The sequence below is a fragment of the Peromyscus leucopus genome, chromosome 4 (assembly GCF_004664715.2).
Source record: "Peromyscus leucopus breed LL Stock chromosome 4, UCI_PerLeu_2.1, whole genome shotgun sequence".
NCBI classification, from domain to species: Eukaryota; Metazoa; Chordata; class Mammalia; order Rodentia; family Cricetidae; genus Peromyscus; species Peromyscus leucopus.
Window position 1 is genome coordinate 28,298,075 of NC_051066.1, and position 21,553 is coordinate 28,319,627.

The 21,553-nt window shown below is 40.6% G+C and overlaps 1 pseudogene; it reads right to left on the bottom strand.

The window, feature by feature from the left end:
* Window positions 1-18,863: 18,863 nt before the first annotated feature.
* On the bottom strand, window positions 18,864-19,340 carry LOC114702821 (annotated as a pseudogene).
* Window positions 19,341-21,553: the final 2,213 nt, after the last annotated feature.

Consider the following 21,553-nt stretch of genomic DNA (forward strand, 5'->3'; position numbering starts at 1 on the left):
AGCCATTAAAAATCTATCTGTATCTGTGATCGAGGCTTCTGTCCAAATAAGAGTAATTTATCTGTAATCTCCTCCAACAATTAAGTTCAACTCTCAGAAACATCCCTGTCCTTCTCAGAATTGTTTCTAAATACCCGCTCCCAGACTGTTTAACTCGTAAATGTGAATTCTGTGAGTTTTCCAAGGAACAGGCACACCACATTTCATAGGAAGCAATGTGATATTAATTTTCCCTTACAGTTCCTGTTTTCCTTCATATGATTCAGATGTTCTGACGTGCCTTGCACAAATGTCTGTGAGTTTACTGGGTATTTAAAATATGCATATATGCATATACAAACATATTCACTTGAATTTAGCAATGTCATTTCTCATTTGCCTTTATGAAATACTTTGACTTGACTTAAAGCTATCTCTCAATATTTTCACCTTTTTTTTTTTTTAAAGAAGTGAGATAACCACTCACTTTCACATAAGAGTTTAAAACCTTAATATCCACAAAGGTCTGATACACATAGTTTTACTATGGCTTTAAGGTGTGTTTTTTTTTCTTATATTTCATTGTTATTTTGTTCTCTGCATTTTGCCATATGGTCTTTTGATTTGCTAGTGGCTATGGTTTTAAGTTCACCATTAATATTTCAATAAATATTTCTATTATTCAAAGGTGAAAAGAGTAAGATGAGGTACCCATGTATTGTGACTTCTCACTCTCCCACTTTTTAATTATTTGTTTATTTTGAGATATAGAGAGGTTTTGAGTGTACCTCATGATCTGGCTGCCTAAGACTCAGGATCTCATGGCCCTTTCTCTGCCTCCCAAGTGGGAGATTATGGGCAGGGGCTACCATGCTTCTATTCTCCTAGGATTTTTAATATGATGTGAATTTTTAGACTCAGACTGTTATTATTTGCTGCATTTTGTTTATTCATAAGGAATCATTTTATTGATAATAATACACTTAGATCCAGAAATATAACAACTGTTAGATTCTGCCAGTTCTCAACCGTAGAAAGGTTGATTATCATTTGTTTTGTGCATAATGTTTCCATTCTCATTAAACTGAGACAACAGCATATATTTTAAGGGATGTTAAAATAGAATTAAGGATTAGTCATTTCAAGTATAAACACTCTGCTTGACAGAATCATCACTTAATAAAAGTAATCATATTTACTTTCACTTGGTAGAGAGAGAATTTTAAGTTGGAAAACAGTATATAAAACTACTATTGCCTTTACTTATAATTCAACACATCAAAATGCATATCCACTTAAGTTTTTACAATAAAACACATAGAGTATAACTCCCATATCTTGCATATTTAAAGTATGTTTGTTATTTTAATGAACAAACTCGATTATGCGGTCAACCTTGGTAACACTTTTTAAAACACTGTACACTCTTATCTCAGATTTGCTTTTGCATCTGTTTTGCAGTGGGGAAAGGCAAGGTGATCTGTGTTAATATCCGTGTCTTCTGCCTTCTCATTTCATCTTCTGCCTCCTGATTTCCTCCACGTTGTACATGGTCCACGTTTTCACCTTGGTGTAAATGTATTTCTGTTCATTTTGTCTGAGATATGGTTGGCCAACTTTGGTAAAACTCTGACATATAATAATAATGATTCAATTTTGTTCCAGAAACCTCGGGTCAGCTGGGTAGTTGCACTGATCTGTCCTATGCCTGGCTGCTCCCTTCTCAAATTGCTTGTGTTGGGAATTTGTGTGTTAAGGTTATTACAGCCGGCTCCGTGTAAGATGATTCTTCTCTGCTGCATGTCCCTGGGTGAGCTACCACAAGCTTGTTTGTGATTGCAGTGAGGGGAGAGGACAGGAAGCACAGATGCCTCTTGTGACCTGGCACAGTGCCACTCGCACCCCGTCCTATGGGCCAAAGCCCGTCACAGGAGCGCCTTGCATCTCGGGGAGGGGAGGTAAAATCTACCTGGTAAAAGGGGATCTGTAAAGTCACACTGGAATGCACATGGAGATGAGGAAGAAAAGGCTGGAAAATGCCTTTACAACATACCAGGATGTCCACATGTTGAAAATGTCCTCAGTTTTGCCTTTGAAACGTTTGTTTTCAATGACTGTTTTTGTGATTCTTCCAAAATTGGAAATCTTAACCACAACTCAGCAAGAAGTTCAGACTTTCATCTATATTTTGTAAATCAGTATTTTTTTTTTCTCTAAGCACACCCTTCAGTTTTCCTTCCTGATCCCTGCTTAGTCTTTCTGTTCTGTCAGTAGGTAAGTATCTTTTATTTGTTTGTAACAAGGTGCTCAAGCCTGGGGTTCTTAGAGGGTGAAGAGCCAAGATTGGGGAGCCCCATGTGTTCAGCCAATGTTGAGCCCTTTATTTACATAAGGTCACAATGTCAAGAGCAGATGGACAATAGATCACGGAACAGGAGAGATCGCTAAAGAGGCTCTGGGCTAGGCCTGTCTTCTTTTGACAACTCACTCTGGCAAGACCTAATTTACTCAGGGAAGCAAGTATTAACGCATCCTTTGCTGATGTCCTTATGATGTAATTAACTTGCATTGGTCCACATATCCAAAAGGTTTCACTGGCTCTCAACACTGCCACTTTGGGTCAGAGCTCCAGCATATGAGGGAACATGCCCAAACATATCCAAACCTCAATAGGCAGCAATGTCTCTTATATAATCAAAGGAATTATTTCATTCTTCTAGTTGTCTGGCTCCATTCTTTTGCAAGTCTTTCTTTACTACTTTTCTTCTATTTGATTTTTGTTGCTTCTCACTCATATCAATGCCCCATCCCAGTTTACAGATCTTAAGTTTTAATTCATCTACTAAGGGGAACACTCACGGATTTTACTAGAAATCCTAAGTCTATTCTAACTTGAAACAAGAGCTTGCCAGGCATGATGGCACACACCTTTAATCCCAGTACTCTTGTGAAGCAGAGGCAGGCCAATCTCCATGAGTTGATGTCATCCCAGTCTGCACAGTCAGTTCCAGGACAGTCCGGGGTATGGAGAGAGACCCTGTCCCCAAGAAAACAACAACAACAACAACAAGCAAACAATTAACAACAAAAAAAGAGCGAGAGAAAGGAAAGAAGGAAAAGAAAAGTGAAGTGTTTGGGCAGCATGGAACCTCAGATCCGGCACATAAGTTTTAGCTGTGCCTGCTCTCTTTCTCTCTCTCTCTCTCTCTCTCTCTGCTCTCTTTCTCTCTCTCTCTCTCTCTCTCTCTCTCTGCTCTCTCTCTCTCTCTCTCTCTCTCTCTCTCTCTCTCTCTCTCTCTCTCGCTCTCTTGCTCTCGCTCTGTGTGTGTGTGTGTGTGTGTGTGTGTGTGCATGCATGTATGGTGTGTTGGTATGTGTACAGGTACACATGTCAGCGTGGGTGCATGTACTCATGAATGTGGAGGTCAGAGGACAACCTCTGACAATTTTCCCTAAGCACTGCTTACGTCATTTGCTTTTGCAATTCAGGGTCTCTCTTCAGCCTGGCACTCACTGGGGAGGATGGACTGGCTACTTATGGAGTCACAGATATCCACCTGGCTTCAGCCCCAGTGTGTGCCACCAACTGTGACTGGTACTTCTGTGGGGATTCCAGGGAACAGATTAAATTCCTAGTGCTTCTGAGTCAAGCACTTTACTGGCTGAGCCATTGCCCCAGCCTGCTTCCCTCTTTGCATGGAGCAAGTCTTTCTTCAGCTGGTTAGTTTGTCATGACGTCCTACAATGACACTGAATTTCAGTTGTAGTTTGTCATTTCATGTGTGATTCATGTAATATATACATTATATATCATATATATATCATATATAATATATTACTTAATATATATAATAAACTGTGCTGCATATGCCATGGTGTATGTATGGACATCAGAGGACAATTTGCAAGAATCACCTTTCTCCTTCTACTACTTGAGTTCCTATGAGTGAATTTAGGTCATCTGGCTTAGTAACAAGTGCCTTTCTCCACTGAGCTGTCTTCCTAGCCATACTAGTGTGTTTTTTTAAGTAACGGCGATAAATGGAAAATAAAATATTCTTGATGACCATTGTAAATTTTTTTTATCTAAAATCTGGGAGAGTGTACCCTAAGCAAAAGGAGATAGCACTTCTAGAAAAAGAAAATGTGATACATATACACAATGGAGTACTTACTACTCTGTACCTAGAGTTTTCCTGCCTTGCCCACAGTCAGGATAAATCTCTGTCACCTGCCAGTTCCACAGCAGCTCAGACCCAACCAAGTAAACACAGAGACTTATATTGCTTACAAACTGTATGGCCGTGGCAGGCTTCTTGCTAACTGTTCTTATAGCTTAAATTAATCCATTCCATAAATCTATACCTTGCCACATGGCTTGTGGCTTACCGGCATCTTCACATGCTGCTTGTCATGGCGTCGGCTGGCAGTGTCTCTCTCTCTGCCTTCCTGTCCCTCAATTCTCCTCTCTGTTAGTCCTGCCTATGCTTCCTGCCTGGCCACTGGCCAATCAGTAATTTATTTATTGACCAATCAGAGCAATTTGACATACAGACCATCCCACAGCACTACTCAGCAGAGAAAAACAATGACATCATGAAATTTACAAGCAAATGGATAGAACTAGAAAATATCATCCTGAGTGAGGTAACCCAGACTCAGAAGGACAAACATGGTATGTACTCACTCATAAGTGGATACTAGAAGTAAAGCAAAGGATAACCAGACACCAACCCATAACTCCAGAGAAGCTAGCTAACAAGGAAAACCCAAAGAAGGGTGTATGGATTGCCCTGGGAAGGGGAGATAGATGAGATCTCCATGAATGAACTGGGAGTGAGGGGTGGGCAATGGAGGGTAGGGGATGGGAGATGAGAACTTAAGGGAATGGGATGGTTGAGCTGGAACAGGGATGGAGTGGGAAAGCAATGAGAGAGATACCATGATGGAGGGAGATGCCATGGGGATAGAGAGAAACCCAGTGCTAGGGAAGTTGCCAAGGAATCCCCAAGGATGACCCCACCCTGGGCTACTAGAAATAGTGGACAGGGTGTCTGAACTGAACTGGCTTACCCCAGTGATGAGACTAGTGAATAACCTAACTGCCATCACAGAGCTTTTCTCCAATGATGGAAGAGGCAGATGCGGAGATCCACAGCCAAATACCAGGCAGAGCTCCAGGAGTCCAGTCAGAAAGAGAGAGGAGGGATTCCATGTGCAAGTGTATCAGGATCATGATGGGGAAACCTGCAGAGACCACCAAAACGAACTAGTGAGAACTCATGAAAGTTGGATCAATGGCTGTGGAGCCTGCATGGGACTGGACTAGGCCCTCTGCATGGCGAGACAATTGTGTAGCTTGATCTGCTTGGGGGGGCCCCTGGTGGTACAATCAGAATCCATCCCTGGTGCATGAGGCGGCTTTTTGGAGCCCACTATCTATGATGGGATACCATGTGCAGCCTGGAGGCAAGGGGAAGGGCTTAGACTTGCCTCTACTGAATGTGTCTCCACATGGGAGGCCTTGCCTTCTTGTGGGGGGAGTGCGATGTAGGTTGGAGATGGAGACTGGGGGAGTGGGAGGAGGGAAGAGGGAGATCTTTGACTGGTGTGTAAAATGAGTGAAAAAATTTTCTTGATAAAAAAAAGAAAAGCAATGTGTTTTTCTTATAAACACTATTTTAGCTACTTTTCTTGTTTCTGTGACAAAATATGCCTGATAATATCAACCTAAGGAAGGGAAGGTGTATTTTGGCTCAGAGTTTGAGGGTACAGTCCTTTGTGGCTGTGAAGTCACAGCAGCAGGAGCCCGAGGCAGCTGGCCACACTCTAGCAGTAGTCTGGAAGCAAAAAGCAATTAATGCTAATGCTTACCATGCTTTCTCCTCCATACGTGGTCTTGGAACCCAGCACACAGATAAAGGCCACCCACATTTAGAGTCTGCTTAAGTGTCTTAATTAATCTGATCTAGAAAGTCCCTTACTACAGTGCCCAGGGCACTTCTGATCTTGTTGGCAATCAAATCTATTACTTTGAAGCTAATTCCTCTATCTCTAGTCTCTGTAAGTTCGTGGGCAACTCATAAAGCCAAATGCATTCAGTTCAACTTCAAGAGTTCCTATCATTCCCAACAGGTCCAATGTTGTGTAAAAGACCAAAGTCTGAAGTCTCTTCTGATGCTCAAGGCAACCTTTTAATGCAGTGGCATAGATTAAATATTTCCATTCCTAAGTAGAAGAATAGAGCATGGCAAAAATGATCAGATTCAAGCAAGACCTCAATTCAGCATGGTAGATAGCACCTGTGGCTTGTGGTGGGGCTCCGCAAAGCCCCACTCTACCCTACCTCTGCTCCCTGGAGCACATCTCACTTCTTTTTGTGCATGTACTTTGCTGTAGTCAGTGTCCCATGGTTCTAGCATCAACATCTTGTGCTCTTCATTGTAACTTAAGCTTCATCTTCCTGGATGCAATGACCATCCAAGGTCTCTGTAGAGACCTCAGTCCTGGCAGGCATTGCCATGTGTTGCCTGGCCTCAGCAGCCCTCTGAGAAAGGCACAGCATCATGTGACCCTTTCATGGTCTAATCTCTTTAATGATTATAGCTATTTCTGCACATCTGTCTTGTATATAATTTAAAGCTTCCGTACTGTCCTTTCCTTGCCCAAATTCATGTTTCCATATCTTTCTGCTGTCTTTGTAGACCTGAATAAGAGCAGGGAGTAGCAACCATTCAACAGCCTAGCTGCTATCTTGTCTTGACATTCTCTCTACCAAACACAATCCTCTGTTATTCCTAATGCTGCCCATTTGAGTTGTCTGGACATGCACAGAGTGCATGCAGCTTCTTTGCCAAAATGTAACGTAATGACATCCACCCTGGTTCTCTATACAGTCCTTGCTCCCATCTGAAATCTTTGAGCCAGTTCTCCCCTGTGCCCATGTCTCTCAGCTCAGTGATCTTCTGAACTTCCCCAGATGGCTTATTAAGCTCTGCTTACAATATTCTATGAGTTCTTTAGACTGCAGCTTGGAAATCATCCACAGTTCTTCCCCAAACCTTTCCTTGCATCCCTTCATGTGCACATGCACACACTAACACTGATACCGAAAATCTATGAAGCACAAGGTCAGGTTTACCTCAGCAGGGATCCATTTCTCACAATCAATTTTCTGTATTAGTCACTTTCCTATTCCTGTGACAGAAGAGACTTAAGTAATAAAGGGTTTATTCGGAGTTGCAGTTTGAGGGTATGGTCCACCCTGGTAAGAAAGTCTTGGTGGCAAAAATATGAGGCTGCTGGTTACATTGTTTCTGCAATCCAGAAGCAGGAAGAAATAAATACAACTGCTCAGCTCACTTTTTCCTTTTTATTCAGCTCACTTTTTCCCAGTCCATGGAATGTGCCACCCACATTTACAGTATATCTTACCACCTCAGTATATTCACTCTATAAAATTCCTGTCATGGCCAGAGTCTTATCTCCTAGGTCATTCTAGATTTTCTTAAATTGATAATATTAACCATTATAGATGGGAAGAACATTCTTTCCTATATCACATGCAAAACAAATTATCTGTGCCTGAAGAATAAAGTTATCTCTATAAAGTAAACCTTAAAGAGAGGGGATACAAAATACTCATCACTTCAACTATACAAGGGCTTAAGAAGAAGTAGTCTTTGAGAGGAAGGGGATGCTCAAGTGATATCCAGGCTTCCAGGAACTTGATCATGGTCCTCTAGCATTAAGAGCAGAGGGAAATAAATTTATAGTGTTTATAAACCTCTCTGTCTTGAGTAATGCTTGCATGATGTCTGGACAGATTATCAACACCAGTGACCACACCTAAGAGCCATCTGCTTGTTATCATAAGATGAAACATAATTTAGTCATCAGCTTCTGCAATTCCTCTATGTCACCTAAGAACAATGAGGAAAGGTTAACATTTCCTCTTCCATTAAACAAACAAAGAAAAATATGACTAAAGCCTGAATCGTTAATTTTATATGAAGTATGTCCAGTGGCTTCATAGAAAGCAAAATCAGTAAAGGTGCAAAGAACTGATACATGTCTGAAGGCCTATGTACTTTTAAAAAAGTTAGCCTAGAGCATAGAATCAAATGGCAAATTTTTGAGCCAAGAACTGACTATTGAAAATCAAGATGTGTCAGAATGAAGTAATCGTGATCCCAGAGTAATAGCGGGCCACTGAGGTCTGATTGATAAGTCACTTCTATTGCTAGCCTATGTCCTCCTGGCTTTAGAAGATCACAACAAGTATAGTCAATCTTCTTTTAAAAAAGAAAGAAAATACATATTTAAAACTACAACATGAGCATAGACTCCCAAAATAACACAAAAATTCCCCAAAGAAAATAATTGTTAAGCTGTGGAGCCTCCATGGGACTGAACTAGGCCCTCTCATAAGTGAGACAGTTGTGTAGCTTGATCTGCTTAACGGACCCCCTGGCAGTAGAATCAGGATCCATCCCTGATGCATGAGCTGGCTTTTTGGAGCCCATTACCTATGGTGAGACATCTAGCACAGCCTTGATTCAAGGGGGAGGGGCTTAGGCCTGCCTCAACTGAATGTACCAGGCTCTGCTGACTCCCCATGGGAGGCCATACCTTTTTGGAGAAGGGAATGTGGGGTGGGTTGTGGGGTGGATGTGGGGACTGGGGGGAGCAAGAGGAGGGAAAGAAAGGGGTATCTGTGGTTGTTATGTAAAAGGAATAAAAAATTTCTTAATAAAGAAAAAAACTACCCCAAAACAAAACAAAAACAAAAAACTCACTGAAAACAAGTTATAGGTAGCACACTAGGTTCCCAGAGTGAGGTGGGCTATGGGGTTCTCCTTAGAAAGTTTTTGCCTGTGCCTGAGGCATGGACTGATTTCCTCTAACAATTCAGGTTTGAGATTTTTTTAAGTAAGACCTTTGAGTCATCTTGAGGGTTGCTTCTATGTAAAATTTCTATTTCCCCCCAATGATATGAAGAATTCTGTTAGAAATTTCGTGGGGGTTCTGTGGAAACTCTAGGTTACTTTTGGTAACACAGTCTTTTTGACTATAGTAAATACAAAGGGGCAGACACTCTGGGGAGAGATTATACCATGCTAGGCAAATGTTTTGTCTTATTTATTTCATTTTTTATTTTGAGCTAGGCTTCATTGTGTAATTCTGGCTGGACTTGAAATTCGAGGCAATCCTCCTGCCTTCGCTTCCCGAGAGCTAGGCTGACAGGTGTACATCGTGATGTCTGGCCTTGAGGAAAGAACCTGTGAAAAGCAAACTGGTAGAACATAGGGAGAAAGGAATACAATCAAAGCATACAGAGTTTAAAATAATTGGAAATTGTATAGCTGTCAGGGTTATTTAAAACAATGTGAATGGAACAAATGTGATTTTAAATGTTTTGAATGATCATATTCCAGACATTGAATTACAATTTTTTTCCTCTTCGTCATTTTTCATTTTGTATTGAGTAATTTTTGAAATAAAAATCAGTTTTACTTTCAAAGCAAGGCCCATGATTTTTTTTTTTTTTCAGAAGCCTTAATGTCGATTGTTCGTTTACACTTGTAATTCAAACATAAAGGGTGTACGCTTGTATGTGTTACAGCAGCCTCAGTCAGGACTCTTATCTAGCCCGTTAAGGAAGAGCTATGTTTTCCTGGTCAATAGAATGGCATCTACCTGGGGCCCTGGGGGAAGAGAAGGAACACACAATTGTTTCTTCCCTTGAGAATTAATTCAGCTAGACCTGTCAATCACCTGCCCTAGGCAACGCCTCTCAAAAAGGCAGATACATTTAAAGCCATGCTAAAAAGATGAAATAATTATTCCTTTAATGAAAAAGCACACTTTTCCTTCCCAGAATCCCCACTACCCGGTTCTGGTTGGTCTGCCCAGCAGCCAGAATTCTACCTTTTTTTTTTTTTTTTTCTCATTATTTGGAATTCTGGCCAAAGTGCAAGTCGGGCAGCATTCTCTGGTTCTCCCGGCTTTTTAACTTGTTCTCTGAAGCTGCCTCCTTTTTGCTGTGAGGTTGTTTGTCAAACCTCTCTGTGCCTAAATCAAGAATATATGTCTTCCTTCCTCTTTTCCATGTCCCTCCTCCAGACAGTTGCTGAGCTCTCCCACTTGCCTGCCCTGGGTTGGCCAGGGTGGGTGTGGGTGTGGAGGGTATCTTAAATCCCAGTAAGATTGTTCCCAAGCTTCCTCCTAAATCGGTTCTTAATTTTTTTTTTTTTAATTAAGGAGACTGAAAACCTAGAGAGGAAACCACAATTTCCCCAGTAACAAGGAGGCTTTCTAGGTAGGACACCTCAAAATTTCTGGTAACATATGTCTGTATGTATTATATACACATATGAGGGTGTGTGTCTACATGTGTGTGATTGTATGTAGGTCATTTCGTGGCACAGATGGAATTTGGGAGCAAGCAAATGAAAAATAGTAGTTACAATGACCTCTTACATAAGGGGTTATATCTACATGTTTGTTTTTTGTATAGGTAGACACTAAAGTTACTTGAAAGACTATCAGGATGTTCTGTGATTTTTGGTGTTGAATTGTAGACCATATTTTTCTTATCTGATTTTCTATATTTTTAAGCTAATAGGAATTTTTGAGGGGATTGAGGTAGTTGAATAGACAACTCCTCTTCCATTGCTGAACAAATGGAGATAGCTATTGATGGTTCTTAAGGAACGCTCATCTCTTACTTTCTTTGTACATGAAAATTTACTAAGGTAAATTAGGTCATTTACCTGGTCTTTTATCCTAAAAGAATGCTTTTATATAGGGTGAAACAAAGAGTCATACAACAAACAAATCCATTAGACCTCTGCATAATAACTTTCCACTTTCCTTATTTTTTTTGCTTGTTCTTAAAAAAATACATATAACAAGAAATTCTTTAACTGATGTGAATAGACTAGAGGATTTTCTAGCTGTACAATGCCAAAATTTTTATGAATTCTCCTCAGGCCAACCAATTTGTTCTTTTCACTTACATTGTGCCCAGGTTTGCATTATTATTTACTAACTAGATTACAGCCTACTGCTCTTGCCAATAAGTCCCCAGCCCCTTCCTTTATTTTCTTTATTTCACATGTGGATTTCTTTTCTTCTAGCATGCTAGTGACTCATTCATTCAGATTTCAGCGTGGAGAAGAATAGCCACAAAGCAATCTGAAAGCCACAGGCAAATGTCAAAGGTATTTCTTAATCTGTTTCACAAATGATTATAACTATTGAAAAGTAAGTCACAGGCAAGAAATCGCCTTTCCAAGGAGGAATTTATTGTCCATTTGGATCCAAGAAAAATCCAGCTCAGTAGGAATGATTATATATTTTTTTAAAGTCTAGAAGACTAAAAGAGACACACAAAAGAAAAATGCTTGGCATTGTTCTGTGATTATTTCAATGTGGCCTGGTTTAGAGAACTTAGGTTTGCAATGGGCTGTAGTCTCAAGACACAGAGAAATGTTGATATGGACATACACCCAGCTTGGCTCAAGTTATGTTTTTTCTCTTGAGTTTTATTTGTGCCCTTGTTATTATTTTATTTTAGATAATACTGTATGGAGTTAGATAGTCCTACCCAATGAGGCTTTAGTGTCCTGACTTGGGAGTAGAAGAAATAATACAGAACTCCATCACACAAGTATGGGAAGAAATATTTTATTCCTATGACATTACTTTTTTTTTGGATAAGAGATATTCTTAAAGTATGACATATATTTAAATATAAGCATGCCTAAAGAGCAACTGCATTTTAATATTGAAAAATTGGTCTATTTTGAATATTGCTTTTCACGCAATCAAAATGGAACTTGTGCATTGTTGACATCTTCATTGACTTATCTTTTCCTCCAGCCATTACTGCAATTCTGAACCTGGTTTGACCAATCCAGCCCCTGTGCCTCACAAAGCCTGCTTGAGCTTCCACAGGATATGTCCTTGTTGCTTTCTGCCCCAAGGCTTCTCCAATACAGTGATGTGTGGGTACTTGTGGGAACTCACATGGTACTCATTCATAATATGGATATTTTCAAACAATGGAGGATGTACTCTAAGGCCACAAGTTATTGCCTTCCTTCCTACAAACGAAAACGTCAGGAACTCATTTACTAATGCCCCTTACAAAGTGTGGTGGTTTGAATGTAATTGGCCCCCATAAGCTTTCATAGGAAATGATGCTATTGAGAGGTGGGCCTTTGTTGGAGTAGGTATGGTCTTATTAGAGGAAGTGTGTCACTATGGGGGAGGGCTTTGAGGTCTCATATATGCTCAAGCCTTGCCCAGTGTCTCAGTTTTCTTCCTGTTCCTTGTAGATCAAGATGTAGGAGTCTTAGCTCCTTCTCCAGCACCATGTCTACCTGTACACCTCTGTATCCCACCATGATGATAATGGACTAAACCTATGAATATGTAAGCCACCCCAATTAAATGTTTTCCTTTAAAACAGTTGCTGTGGTCATGATATCTCTTCAAAGTGATATACACCCTAACTAAGACACAAAGATTATTCTCACCAGCACCTGTTACTTGTAAAATATCTCCTCCTTTTCTTCCCTACTTCCCTCTTCTCTTAGGAATCATTTTCTAACCAAAATATAAAAAACAAACCTTCCTCTCACTATATTCAGGGAACCACAAGTTAAGACATATATTGCAAGGGTAGCCCCAGAAAACCATCTAGTGATGATGAGTGAGGGAAACAAGCTTAGTCCTGTGGGAACATCACAGGAACGAGGATTTTATCCTAAGCTGGGCATATGCCTGTGACTTAATTACAAAGAAAGAAGACTTGCAGAGAGCAGTCATCATTTCTAAAGTCACCACTACTAAAGTGAGGACACCCTCTGAAAGGAAAAGAGTGAGACTCTCGGCGTGGTGCTGACAGGGGGAGAATTTTAGATGGACATGCTAGAGGTCCACAGCAGCCCAAGTGTATTCTCCAGGCTCATATGAGATGTCGCCTTACTTTTCCATCAGAAATTGTGTAGCAGCTTCACCTGAGCCACATCCTCACAGGAGGACCAGTGCCCTTCCAGTGATCTGCTCCTGGTTCTCGAAGTTGCTGCTATATGCTGAGATAATTGACTATGCTCTTAAGGACATTTCCTTATGTGATTTACTGTTCTATGCATGGATAGTCAAGTGATAACCAGTCATCTCCATGTTGAAAGGACTTCTCTGAACACTTGCTGTCCACTGTGTTACAACACAAAGTCATGATGCAAAGGTGCAGGAATGAAGCTTGAACTGTGACGTGAAAGTGGCTTGTAGCGATGGCATTCTGTGGCTGGCAGAAAAGAAATGCGAAATTGGATGAGTGGTGTCTAGATGATAAATCCATATGCAGGTAGCGTGTTTCCATGCTCTTTTCCATGAGCTTCAAGTGGGAAGTTCATGTCTACTTTTATTTTTAAATTTTTATCTTCAGTAGCTACTCCAATGTTGAACATGGTGAAAATATTATGTAATGAAGGGAATACTACTCAAAAGAACATAGGAATAATCAAATTCATTTAAATATGAAAAACCTGGATCTTATAATTTTTCTCTAATTATAAGTCAGCAGGTATGTATGTTTGCAGATACATGTATGACTAGATATGTTTTGTGTATACATGTTTATGACATATATTTTATTTCTCTCTCTTCCTCTGTCTTTTCTCTCTCTATCTCTCTCTTTGTGGTGTGTGTGTGTGTGTGTGTGTGTGTGTGTGTATGGTGTGTATGTGTGTGCTCTCACACACTACATTGAACACATGGAGTACAGATTTACTTATACATTAGACACATGTAGCAGCCACAGCATCAAAAAATTTCTTCCAAACTTCACATAATTTGAGTTGGAATAACTGAAAGAAAAAGAGAAACGTGTGCCATGAGTGTACTCCAGGAACACTATTTTAAGTTTAAACATTTTATAAATTATATCAAAGGGCTGGAGAGATGGCTCAGGGGCTAAGAGCACTGAGGGCTCTTCCAGAGGACATGGATTCAATAACCAGCACCCACATGGCCTCTTAAAACTGTCTTTAAGTCCATTCCCAGGAGATCCAATGCCCTCTTCTGGCCTCTACAGGTACTGCACACATATGGTGCACAGACATACATGTAGGCAAAACACCCAGACACATAAAAATAAATTAACAAAATAAAACAAACTATATTGAAATGCTTAAGTTGGCATTTCACTAATGATAAGGTTATCTAGATTCTTGATATCAAGAATAAATCACCAAAGAATCAATAGTAAAGAGACTCAAAATTAAATAAAATGGACTTTCTTGATAATCAAGGAGATTATAGGAGTGAGGTAATTCAGAAAGAAAAGCTAACTATTACAACTTAATAAAAGTTCAATGACTTTCCCCTAAAACATGCAAAATCTTGAATTCTGAAGTAAAATTATCAGTGGCAGTGATCACGGGCCAGTCAGTCACACAGCTCCATACTACCACACACAGCAGCATCAGGTTCTTCACTGACATGAACGTGGAATTCTTGAATTGATCACAGAGAAGAATTACAAGCCAAGCTAATATGAAGCAGAGTTAAACTTGACCAGATTGAAAGTTTAACAAACACTTCTACTTGAGGGTTAGTAGAAAGGTACTCTGGGAAAAGATAAGATAGACTTATCCCACTGAATGTGGGCTCTCAAGGGAGCGTTTATATGTCACACTAACATATGTAATTTTGGTGACTCTCAAGCAAGTTACATCTCAATTGCTCAGAAACATCTTCTCCTTTTGATAGGTGAGCCTCTAATGGTACCTCAGATAGGATTTCAACCTGATAAGATAAAACCAGTGCACATTAAGACTCATTTTTTTTTTTTTACCGTGAATGCAGATTCTTGTGAGATTCCTGGAAAAGCATAGGTTTATAGCTAAAAATCATAAAAGCTTTAAGCAGAATTTATTGCTACTTAATGTTCTTAAAAACATCTCTATATGAAAGGAATCAGGTTTCTGTGTGGGCAATTTTCGAGCAAACATTAATTGTACTGGAATTCTCTTTTAATATTCTTCATTTATTCTTTAAGATTTTCATTTATATGTATTTAAATCATACTCAGCCCTTACTCCCTGTCCAACTCTTTCCAGATTGCCCCATATCCTCATCCCAACATTATGTCCCCCTTTTTCTTTCTTATAGCCCACTGAGTTCAATTATTGCTGCATATATAGGCATGGGCATGGGCCCATCCACCAGAGTATGGTTAACCTACTGTGGATCACATGCCTAAGGAAAACGAACTCTTCCCCTGTCAGCCACCATCTACAGTCAATAGTTTCTCAGCCAGAATGAGGCTTCCAGAGCTGTCCTATCCATTCTGGAGTGTTTTCTGGCTTGATCTTGTCAGTCAATGACAGCTGCTGTGAGTTCATGGGTACATCCATTCTGCCATGGCATAAGATGCTGTTTGACCCCAGTTTTCACTAATTGCTGGCTCTTATGGTTTTTCCTTGGGGCTCAGTATGTATCAATATCTGATTTATGGCTGAGCATTCCATAGACAGTTATTCTCTGCCTTTAGACCATCTGGGAGTGTTAGAGCCCAAAGAAACTCAGGACAAGTAGCTAACAAAGGTGCCTATCAATATGTCAAAGTGGACACTGGCTGCCAGGCTCTGACACAGGACAACCTAATACTTGAATGAGGAGCATTTATTTATGTAACTCATGTATATGAGTTTATATATACTCAAGATTTAGAAATAGGACAAAAGAGAGTATGGCATATTCTTTTCTAGACACAGTGGGGTATCTTGTTAACAAGTCTTGCTAGGAGATTACTTTTTTTCCCCCAGAATACACTTATGCTAGACTTCATTATTTGCTGCTCAATGGAAACCCGGAAGCCCTGAAATACTATTACTTGGATTTCCCCCCACAAAATATTTCCATAAAGGTGATAGCATTTCTGCCCTGTTGAACCCCGTCTTTATATCTTACCTAGACAACCACTTCTGTGCTTTCAAATGTCCATATAACTGGTTCCTGACACATTTTTTTATTTGACTTTGTCATTGTTCTGGTGACATAAATAAAGAGCTAGGCCAGACTGTGTGTGTCTTTAATTCCAGAATCAACAGACATAGGAGAATCACTGTGAGTCCAAGACTACTCTGGTCCACATAGAGAGTTCTGGGCCAACCATAGCTGCATATGGAAATTCTGTCAAAAAAGGGGGAAGGTTGGCGGAAGGTAACACCTGTACTTTATATATTTATCTTATACTTATGTAAAAGATTTATCTTCTTTTTAAAAAAAACTACTTCAACAGAAGCTATAAATTCTTATTTATCTGCCCCAACAGCTTTGGCAACTGAAAAGGCTCAGGTGAGCTAAGAACTCTGGACAGTTTTAAGCTGGTAAGCTGATGATATCTTTTGCAGGAAGTCAGGATGTGGGCCCTCCTGATAAGACCAACATACCAACAACCTCCACTGGTATTCATGACTCTGAGACCGCAGGAGAACAGAACTGCAGACCCAATCTTCCACTCCAAGAGCTCCCTTCCCTGCCCCCTAAAACCGGAGCCCACCACCCCAGCCTAGGAGACTTGGGAACAGTCTCCACTGTACTTCATTTTCTGATCAAAGGGCAATCTGCTGCTGGAGAGGCCGCTCTCCTCCTCTTTTCTGGCTTTCATTTTCATGTTGCCTCCATCAATCGTGATCTAACACAAGACACATATGAATACATTTTATAATGAGTGTCTCCTAGAGTCCACCCCCTCCCCCACTGTTTTCCTTTCTTATAGCTGTTTGTGTGGTGCTACGGATCTAATGCTGGACCTATTTTAATAGCAGGGATGCAATCTGAGTTACACCCTAACCTTAGAGACCAGCTTCCCTGCATTAACAGAGACACTCGTTCCCCCTCCCCCGCATGGAGAGAATGCCTTAGCTTCACAGCCAACGCCACTTTCATCTTGTTCATTTAGCAGTCAGATGACCCTGGTGGTCCTCTGGCACATACTGTGGGTGTTGACTGCTTCAATTGCTTGGGTACTCTCAGCCTTTCTTTCCTCTCCTTTGGTATTCTTCTGAAAAAGTATACCAGCATTTGAAAGACCGGAATCCAATAAGCAGCCCACTGAAAGGACACAGTAAGCTCTTGGAACCGCTTATTTTTTGAAAACGTAAAATCTATGTGCAATGTGACAGGGTCACCAACACTAGTGAGTTCTTACCAAGGCAAGAGGCCCAAAGGGGTGGTGGTAACAATGTCTTCTAAAGCCATCTTTTGGCACCTTTGTCCCTGTGAAGCCAGCACACCATCTGGAAGTTAGGCACAGTGCCACTAAACAGATGGAACCAAGCGGAAGAGGGTCTGCCACCACACACTGCTTTCCACCCTGGGCTGCACGGGGTTTTCAGCAGAAATATGCAGCCAGTCCTTTTCAACTCACCCCTTAGTTCCTCAGAAAGAGAGATTCTGCCCTTTTTCTTGAGGAAAAGGTAGGAAGAGTCTTCCTCTTTGGAAGCTGGTGTGGTCTCTGCAAGTTCTCACACACACTATTCCCACAGTTATACAATAATTCTCTTCCAAAACAGATTACAACACCCCAATTTTTAGGATCATAATTCAGTACACATATAGAAACTTTTGATTTAAGAACAAAATAGTCTGGCAATTTTTTCTCCTTTTGACGTCTTAGAATGTGCTTGAATTGAAGGCGAAAAACTTAGCAGACATTTATTGCTTGCAAAATTTTTAGTGGACACTTTAATTCATGGATAATGGTATATGTTATGATCCAAAGAAGTAAGTTTAATAATTCTTGCCCTCCAGAAACTTGTCAGCTTTTTGGGGAAATAGAACATATACCTAAACGGACAATAGTCTTCTCCCATTACAAAATGTTAGAATCAACATTTCTTCTTCTATCATCATAATAATAACCAAAATAAAGTGTTTTGAAAATACAGGGGCATAGAAGGAAAATACCGTAACTTCGTGACGGATAAATCATTCCCAATAATACTGCGGCATGCTAACCTCGTGTATGTCTATGGGTGTGTGAATGTGAGTGTGTATGTGAGTCACCCTTTGACTACTCTGTTCTCCGGGAAACTCAAAGTGCATTGGCTGATGGTGGCTGTAGGGCTGAGAACCCAGCACTACCTTCCCTTCCCAGGCTGATGGCGAGTGAACGAGTGTGGTTTAGAGCTAAGTGAGGGAGGCCAGGTTCTTCCAATCTCGCCCGATGGCTTCTGGCCACAGCAAGGGTTGGGTGGTGATGGGCAACAAGGGAGCTGAGGAGGAGGGAGAAAGCAGTACCCCTTGATAAAGGTGGGGAGGTGTGCAGCTCCGAATTCCTCATCCAAGGCCAATTTCAGAGAGAGGGAAACTTTACAACCTAAGCTTTGGCCGAGGGTGAGAGGGGAAGGATGGGGCGGGGAGATGATGGCTTGGATAGGGCATTCCTTAAGACTGAAGAAAGCAGGGGTGCGGCCAAAGCACCCCCCAAGCCTAGCAGGAGTCCCACGACTGCTACCTGAAGGCTTCCCATCTAGTCCAAGGGCCACCATGCAGCTGCGGCAGGACAGCAGGGTGGACAAAGGCAGATCCAGGCCAGGTATCAGCAGCAGGTGATTGCGCTTGCTCACAGTTGTGTTAGCGGTGTCCGCCGCTCCCAAAGGAAACCGATTTCGACACACCTTCTTGATCCCAGACATTCAGCTAGGCAGGCAGCGGTTACACCTCTGAAGATGTGACACAGCACAGCCTAGGTGTTTCAAACGGGCAAGACCTTAGTATCAGGACAGTGTCTCAGGATGACTGACGTCCAAGTGAAGCTTCCTCTCTGGTACTTTGAGGTCTACAAGATATATCTAGAAAATTCACTGCTGTGGAAAATGAAGACTTGGGTTGGATGGGGGAGGGGAGGTCAGGGCCTTGATGACCAGTTGGTGTAAATGTCCTACTGGCGGCGGTGGCAGCTGCACGTCCTCTGTTGTCAAGTGCCGAAGCATCTGTGTGATGACTTTGATACTGTGGGAATTTGCCACTTTGCCCGCGCTATTGTTGTGCTTGGTTTGAACGACTTGAGGGGCTCATAATTGACTTTTGTTACAAATCTTACAGATGGGGGGCTGCTTCTTGATATTTGGGCCCACGTTCTATTTTAAGGCTGTATGTTGGGTTTTAATAAATTATTCTTGGAGGCCCAATTATCATCCCTGCCCATCTTGTATCATGTGATATCCTAGACCCCAGCTAAAGATGCTGTTGCCTACTCCCTTCTGGCCTTCGTCCAGCTCTTCCAAAAGTAGGAAATTTAGAAGGACTTTCACTTCCAAGTCTGTGGTTGCTGCCATCTTGCATCACTGTCCTACAATTTTCTTAGAAAATATTCTTAGAGGTGTAGTTTCAGTATCAAAGTGAGTAAAATGTTGATTTTTTAAAAAATTATTGATACAGGGGATAGAGAAATGGTTCAGTGTTCAAGCATACTGGCTTTTCTTCCAGAGGACTTGGGTCCCATTCCCAGCATCCACATGGTGGCTCACAGCCATCTGTAACTAGTTCCAGGGAATCCAGTACCCTATTCTGGTCTCTACAGACACCAGGCGCTCAGGTAGTACACAAACATACATGCAGCTAAAACATCGATATTAATGAAATAATAAAATTATTTTAAAAGGATTATTGCTACATGACAAAATATCTTGTTACATACTTATTAAGTGTAAAATTTAATTCCATATTTTATGAGACATTTATATTCTCAAATCTTCCCTTAACATTCACAACCTCCATCATAGATTTGATATTTTAAACTCAAATTTAATTGACAAGACAAGTAAGAGTAGTGATTAAAATTCAAGGATCATATCTTGTCTCTGACTTTTACTGTTGCTGGAGGGCTTCTCTCCAGGTTCCCCAAGCCCCGCAGTCCCACAATCCACTTATAAAATAATCACTCAGACGCTTATATCACTTATAAACTGTATGGCCGTGGCAGGCTTCTTGCTAACTGCTCTTTTATCTTCAATTAACCCATTTCTATAAATCTATACCTTGCCACGTGGCTGGTGGCTTACCAGAGTCTCTACATGCTGCTTGTCCTGGCGGTGGCTGCAGTCTCCCCCCCAGCCTTCCGCTTCCCAGAATTCTCCTCTCTCTTTGTCCCACCTACCTCCTGCCTGGTCATTGGCCATCAGTGTTTTATTTACATAGAGTGATATCCACAGCACTTCCCCTTTCTTCTTTTTTTAAAAAGGAAGGTTTTAACTTTAACATGGTAAAATTACATATAACAAAACAATTACCGAGCAAGAATTATAGTTACAATATTAAAGAAGATGTCCTATCTATCTTATATTTGTGAGTTTAAGGTTTTATAGCTAACTTATCTTTTATCATAACTGAGGAAATTACGACTATCTAGCCTTCAACCACATCAAAGACCTGAGAAGGAACATAATGGTACCTGAGAAATGGTAGACGGATGCAAGCAACTTCGGGAATCTTGCAAGAGTAGACCAAGACAGCTGGCAGCCTGGACAGTCACCTGATGTTTCTCAGCATTGTTGGTGCATTCAAATTGGCTACAGGCCTAGAGTATCTGACAGACCATTTTTAGAAGCAGGAATTTTAAGAGACCATCTTACCCTGTCTTGGCAGAGTACAGTAGTCGCTTTCCTTGTGTCCCGCTTGTCCAAAAAGGACAGCATTGCATTTGTATTGTCAGCCATCAAGGCAAGGGCAGTTCTTTGCCCAGTAGGCCATTTTGTGCCAAAAAGACAAACTTCCAAATGGAAATGTCTTAGAAGCCCAACATTCTCTCGGGATCAAATTGGTGCAGCCAGGAGCAATTGTGTCTCACGTCAACAGAATTCTAAGTTATTTAAATGCCATATTCTTCAGGTCTATGAAGTGTTTGAAGATTACCTATCTATCTGAAATATATCTATGTATACCTAGAAGACTTAACTAACATGGCTACAGATATGATTATCATAGATGACTAATTATTAATCTATTTTTTAATTATCCATTACAATTTTAAATGAGTTATATAAACATAATACCTCAAACAAGAATAGAAATATATATATATATACAGTATAACAAAATTAACTTCAAGTTTGTATCAATGAACTAAAATTTATACCAATGTAAAACATTTTAAACATAAACTAAAATCTATACCAATGTAAAACATTTTTAAACAAGTTGTTCTTTAAAAGTAGGTTCATTAATCTACCCTTTTATCTTATCATCTCCATATCCTCCTATATATCATATCCCCTTTTCTTTTTTAGAAAGAGATCACATTTATAATCAACCTGTTTTAAATAAAAATATTGGTTTTTCTCTGTCCCACACCAGAGGGCTCTTCTGATTTGGGACACAAGAATCCCTTAATCATTTTTTTTTTTTTAAAGCAATATGTCTGGGTTTAGAGGGGAGTGAGCCAATTCCACCTCTAAAGCCAGCTTGGTATATTTGGGAATTTGGGCGTAGCATCTCTTACTACTTCCTGCTGGAGGGGGCGCTGTATCTTATGGGACGCAAAGAAAATTTT